A 7,292-nucleotide genomic window follows, 5' to 3' on the forward strand; every position below is an offset into this window, starting at 1 on the left:
ATACAACATTCATATGAAGCAAAACACAAAAAGCACCAACAATGCAATATAAGACATGGAAGGCGGGCTTACCCCAAAACAGTGGAGATGAATGTACTGATGGCTTCTAGATGCAATGGGGGATGACATAGCTACAAGGTTGATGTGAGGAATGAGCTCTGTGGTGTCTGCTTCATGAGTTTTGATAAAATCAGAGATGTGACACACATGCCACAAATCTAGGAAGAGCGACACTTTGTGGGAGATTTTTGAAATGATCCTTGCATGCAACCTCCAGTTGCTGAAAGTAGATCCTTAAACTAGGGGATGCCTTTGCATGCTACCTTGGGAGGAGCTTTCCATGCATGAAAATCAGTTTTTCTTGGTCCCAGAGGGAACCAATAAACTCAACGACACATGCAAGAGGCTACTCAACTGTTGGGAGAAAATGCGCATTTATGGAAGGGAGCTGGGCTGGCTACCCAGAAGATTTGCGCAATTTCTGGGCAGAGAAGCTGATTGCTGCCTAGGATTACACAAATTCTGGGCTAAGCAACCATGTTGGGAAGAATTGTGTAATTTCTGGATGAAGCCTAACTAGCAGAATTGGTTAATTCTGGAGCCCAATAGGCCACCAGACAGAATTACGCAATTTATGTAGGGAAGGCTAGTTTCCCTCTAGAATTGCGCAATTTCTTGAGGGAGCTACTCAGCCTGCAGCTAAACCAAGTCCGGAGGAACAACCTATGAGGGGAATGAAACAAGCTCTGATGGACATGTTGCCATTCTGCAATAAAATTACTCAAGCTTGTGTACTTGATGAAGCAAGACATGCTGCTGTGAAAGGTTGGTAGCGAGGCTCCAAAATGAAGTTAAAGAAAAATTTTGGAGGGTGGTTGTAGCCGCTACAACACCTTCCAAATATTTTACAAGGATGAAATGATGTTTGTGATCCTGCAAAAGGACTTACATCAACCATTTAACCCAATCCTACAACAAGAAATCATTAATACTAAATGTAGAAGTAGAAAGAAATAAGAACAAGAGATGCATGTGAATAAGAAGTGAAAAGAAGAAAATAAATGATACAATAGCACTCTGAGGCTCCTGGGATGGCCAAGCCCAAGGAAACTCAGAGACCTATGGAGGAGAACAAGATTTAGAAACTAAACATGACACTAATCTTCATTATTTTCATCAATACAATTACATCACTGCAAGAAAATACAATGGAGCTGCAAAAATACGAGTTCTCTCCACAAGAACACTAATGAAAAATCTCTAGAGGAAAATTCCACTTGGTACTTATACAAAATGATTAGTAATCATTCCCCATGAGTGGATGAAGCTTTCCCCACCAAAATCCCTTGATTAGTGGATCTTGTTCCCAATACTAGGAATCTGCATTAAATGGCAAGGAACACATTCCTAGATTTTCTCAATCACTGGAGTTCCACAATATGTGCCATAATTACATAATATCTTGTTGATTTATTATTTAATAGTGATCCTCCTGTAGTAGGGAGCAAGTCCCTAAATTATCTCTCCTCCAAATCTTCATAATTTGTCCAATATTCTCATAATATTCCACAAAAATAAATGATATTAGGCACAAATATGCAATTATTCATAAACTTTCCCAATGAATATATTAAAGTTAAAAATACATTATCCAATGCAAAAAGAGATGTTTAATGTGCTAAAGGATGGTCATAGGCCTTAATTTATGTTTAATTTAGAGGCATGGGCCTTAATTTATGTCTAATTTAGAGGCCCATCATACCCCCCTGCTAAAAGTGTTACTCATCCTTTGAGAAACTTAGTGACCTCATTGTGTCTCATTCATGTCCCTAGTGGCCTCTCTCTTGTGCATTAAGAATATTGGCTGTAATTTCTGTAAGGACAAGCCCAAAAACATATTTGTGCAAAGAAAAATCTTTGTTTATTGAGACCATTATTTTGCCTTCTTCCCTTTATTCAAGATGGTTCTTGAATATTTTTCAGTTTGGAAAGGTCTTCCAAATCCTCATCAACCTTTCGCTACCTTGTTCCACCATTTTGAAACCTCTGAAACCTTCAAAATGTCTTTAGATGAGAACTAGGACATCCTGTAGTAATTCATGTCAAAACTATAGGAAACCTACAGGAAACCCTGTTAAAACTATAGGAAACCCTTTTTTAGCATAAATGATAGTCTGAGCCTAGGACAGGCCCTCAACTTGACTCCCATGCCTTTCTCTCATTTCTATAACATCTTTTATTCCTTGGACAAAATATAGAAAGAGATTAGAGACCTCTTGGAAAGTCTCTTTTCATCACTACAGTTTGAGTTCTGTTTTGATGGTGGATGCCTCATTTACTTTTGTTGCCGTCTTCTTATCTCTTGTGGCCTAGATGGTTGCCCAATGGTCTTAGAGTTCTCTATTTTGATTAGGTCTCTCTTAGGCATTGTCATTTTGGGTTTTAGCACAATGTTTTTTTTCTTGCTTATTGTAGCAGCATTCTGCATTCTTGTAGTAGTCAATCCTTCTTCCTTTAGAGTCTTCTAACTGTATGGGAGTGATGAGAAATGATGTAGGTTTGTGGAAATGGAGAGGATGCTCTGTTTTCTTTTTTAAGAAATTTTCAGGGTGAGATAGGGTTTGTTGTTGAAATTATGAAATGGGATGGATGAATAATGGATATATAGTGAATATGAAGTGGATGGAGGGCTTGGAGTGCTGTGGTGGCGTGGCCTTTGCAAAAATTTATTCTTTTAACTATTTTCCTCATTCCTTGAAATCATCACCCTTCATAATTTGACTTTTCAACTTTGCATGAGTGAAGGAGTGAGCTACAATTAACTAGTTGAAGGCGGCTGAGATTGCCACTACAAGAAAAAAAGTCATTGGTGAGGTCATGCCTATGATGGACCTTTAAGGTCCATCACCAATGTCGCATATGGTGACGGTCTTTAAAAAAGCATCATTGTAAGTTTATATAGTGATGGTCCTTTAAGGTTTGTCACCAAAGCCATTTTCAATGACACTTTTGATGAGGGTCGTTAAAGGCCCGTCACTAATTCTCTCTTTGGTGACACTTTTGGTGAGGGTCATTAAAGGCCCATCACTAATTCTCTCTTTGGTGGAACTTCTAGTGACGATATTTTATTGACCCTCACCAATGCTCTTTTCGGTTACTTTTGGTGAGGGTCAAAAAAAGTTTGTCATCATTGATCATTCCAATGAGTTTTTGATAATGATTCATCGGTCTGTCACCAATGTCACATATGGTAACGGTCCTTAAAAAAATGTTGTTGTAAGTGTATATAGTGATGGTTCTTTAAGATTTGTCACCAAAGCCATTTTCAATGACACTTTTGGTGAGGTTCGTTAAAGGCCCATCACTAATTCTCTCTTTGGTGACACTTTTGGTGAGGGTCGTTAAATGCCCATCACTAATTCTCTCTTTGGTGACACTTCTAGTGATGATCTTTTACTGACCTTCACCAATGCTCTTTTTGGTTACTTTTGGTGATGGTAAAAAAATGTTCGTCATCATTGATCATTCCAATGCATTTTTGATGACACTATGTACCTGTTACTATATTTTTTGACAAAATATAATGATTTAAGACCATTTTTGTGGAGTTTTTTTCATTATGTGTCCAAGGTCATAGCGGTTATATTCAGTCAATTTGTTAAGAAGTAATTAGTGTGTATCATGTCCCTCAAGTCATATGAATATAGTTTTCCTATGAGTCAACACATGATTCATCTCTATTAGGTTTATTATCTACAAAATTTCCTTTAAATAAAGTTCCACTAGCGTGTGTAGCAACTATATTATTTAATACATAATCAATCTCTGTCAATTCTATTAATGAGAGAGACCTAGAACTCCTCAACACTCATGACACACCTTGACATGTTTTGGAACAATACACTAACATTCCTTGGCACCTCGCTTGTCGTGGAACATCTTTGTACCTAGAAATATTGCCATGAGTAGGATTCCCAAGCACATGTTGGCATGCCCTAGCATAGCATAACATTCCCCTATCATGTGTTGGCATACCCTGTAGTCTCTAACATGCCTTGGAACTCCTTAGCATAATATTGCATTGACAAACATTAGCACTTGGCACACATTGGCACTTAGCATGTATTGGAACATATTATTAGTGTGCCTAACATGCTCATTTTGAAAAATATAAAGTCTCGACTTTTTAACCCTCTTATGTGTTCATTTCCTTACATTTTAGCTTGGTTATTCCTTTTGTGTCCTTGAAACTCCTTAACGCATATTGGCATACTCTGTCGCCCTACACATCCTAGCATGTCTTAGCACTTGGCATGCCTTAGCACTATTTGGCACATGTTAGCACACCCCATAACTACGTAGCACACTCTAGCACTTCTTGAAATGCCTTGATATTCCCTGGCATGCCTTACCCATGCTTCACATACCTTTTCACTCCCTCCTTGGCATGACAGCTAGCACTCATTGACACTCCTCGACACACTCCTAGGTAACACATCCTTGCACGTGTTGGCACATATTGCCTTATCACTCTAACATTCCTTAGAACTGCCAAGAATTCCTTGTCACTCCTCCTTAGCACACTTGGAACTCACTGACACTCACTGTCATACAATTATATTCATTCATTTCCATGAAATTGAAACTAGTTCTCCCTTGTGTTTCCTTGGCACTCCCTGGCATGTGTTGGCGCCACACCCTAGCACCTAACACATCTAAGAACTTGGCATGTGTTGGCGCCACATCCTAGCACCTAACACATCTAAGAACTTGGCATGTCTTAGCATGAATAACATGCCTTGAAAATATCTAGCATGTGTTAGCACTTCGTGGAATTCCCTGCACGCCTTGGCACTCCCTAGCTATCATGCCCTCATAGATAGCCTTACTTTTTTTGTGACTTGGGAACCCAACCAAGTCATTGGAACAATAGTGTTGCCCATCCCCTTATCGCAATCGTAGGCTTGCCTCCTATAATTCCTATTATGAAATTCTCATAACACACTTCACCCTTGGGACACCTGGAATTCACTAACACTCCCTGACAGACACTCTTATTCGTTTGTTTCCATGCACTTTGGCCTAATTCTCCCTTATGATGCCCTAGCACTCACCAAAACTCCTCAACATGCATTGAAATTGTCTGGCATGTATTAGAACACCTTTTCATTCCTTCGCACACCCAAGCACTCCTTATCTATCATGCCCTCACAACTACCCTTATTTTTTTTAGACTTTGGAATCCAACCAATTCTTACTTCGACTACAACAACTTGGCTAAGTTACAGGTACTACAACTAGACTATGCCTTATTTACTTAAGAATGACCTATAAATCATCTTAGGATACTCATGTCCAATCTTAACTCATCCCACTTGTTGGGCGTGGAATCCCCCCAAGGGATGTTTTGGGGCTTAAAGCCCAAGTTTTGACTAAGTCCATTGTAAAGACTCTATGAATTGTGGGCGCGGAGCGCAAAGCTGTAATAAGAGTCATAGGGTTGTCCACCCTTGTTTTTGTAATGTAACATCGGCTTGAAAGATCTACCCATGGTCCGCGGACCATGGGATTGTATAAATAGATCAAGGCTTTAGGTGTAAGAGGGAAATTGATAGATAAATCTAATAAGAGCATGAAGAATCTAAGAAGTATTGAGTGGCGTGGAAACCCCACAGCCCCTGGTTAGGGCTATGCGAAGATGAATATATTAGGCAGTGAAGGCCAGGGAAGTGCGTGAAGTAACCTGTGTGAAGGGACTAATAGTTGGGCCAAGTCAACCCCTCAGACATCTCAAGGGTGTGGAAACTTGGTTCCAACACCCCCCCATACTACTTCGGGTGAGACCTCAGTCCACGTTCCTTGGATTGTTGCCAAAAGGGATACTAGTATAGGGATTTGTTTGGCTAATTAACTCCGAACCTGGGTCAGGCCCCAACAAGCCAACACCACTTAACAAGTTACCAAGTCAAGGCTCACGTCCAATCATGGCCATAAAAACAACTAAGCAACATAGTTTACATCTTGATGTACCATAACACCTGGCATGTCTAACAATACCTTGGCACTATGTGGCACGAGCTAGCATCCTCTGCATTCCTTGCCATTCTTTGTCACTCCCTAACACACCCTACCACTCCCTGACATGCCCTGGCACTCTAAGATGCCTTGACACTACCTATCATACCTTGTCACTCCTCCTTAGCACAACTAAAACTCGTTGACACTCCCTGCCACACACTCTTATTCATTCATTTCCATGCATTTTAAACTGGTGCTCACTTGCATTTCGATGGCACTCCATAACACTCCTTGGCCTAACACCTGATACATATTGGTGTGTTGCCCTAGCCTCTAACATGCCTTAACAATGCCTAACATACCTTATCACTCCCTCCTTATCACACCTAGAATTCACTGACACTTCCTGTCACAAACTCTCAATTATTCATTTACATACATTATTTTGACCTAGTTCTCCCTTGTGTTTCCCTAACACTCCATAGCACATGTTGGCACACCCTGGCATCTGGAACATCTTGGCCATGTACCGCTTTGGCATGCTAGGAAGACTTAGCGCTGCCTAGCATACCATGGCACTCCCTCCTTAGCACACATGGAACTCACTGACACTCCTTGTCACACACTCTTATTCATTCATTTCCATGCATTTTTACCTAGTTCTCCCTTGTGTTTCCCTAACACTCTCTAACACTCAGCACACATTGGCACACCTTGGCACTTAGCACACATTGGTATGCTTCCCTAACACTCTAGCATGCCTTGGAACTGTCTAACATATCTTGTCACTCCCTCCTTATCACACCTCAAATCATTGGCACTTCATTTCCATCAATTTGAAACTAGTGCTCCCTTGTGTTTCCTTGACACCTAGTCCTAACACTCCCTAGCATGTGTTCATGCCACACCCTAGCACTTGACATGTCCTGGCAAGCCTTAGCACTTGGCACATCTTGGCATGCCTAACATGCCTTGGAACTATATAGAATGTGTTAGTACTTCCTAGCATTCCCTGACACACCTTAGCACTTTTTTTCCATGCCCTCATAGACAACCTTACTTTTTTTGCATCTTGGGAACCCAACCAAGGCATTAGTAAAACAATGTTGTGTGCAATCCAAAGTCTCCCTTTGTTCGAAACTGCTTTGCCTAGCCCCTGATCACAACCATAGGATTACCTCCTACAAGTCCTATTATGAACATCTCCTAGTACACTTCATCCTTGGGACATCTAGAATTCACTCAAACTCCTTGGGACACCTAGAATTCAGTGA

Source organism: Pinus tabuliformis, chromosome J (genome assembly GCF_031772625.1).
Source record: "Pinus tabuliformis cultivar Carrire ecotype Pingquan chromosome J, CPIR1, whole genome shotgun sequence".
NCBI lineage: Eukaryota > Viridiplantae > Streptophyta > Pinopsida > Pinales > Pinaceae > Pinus > Pinus tabuliformis.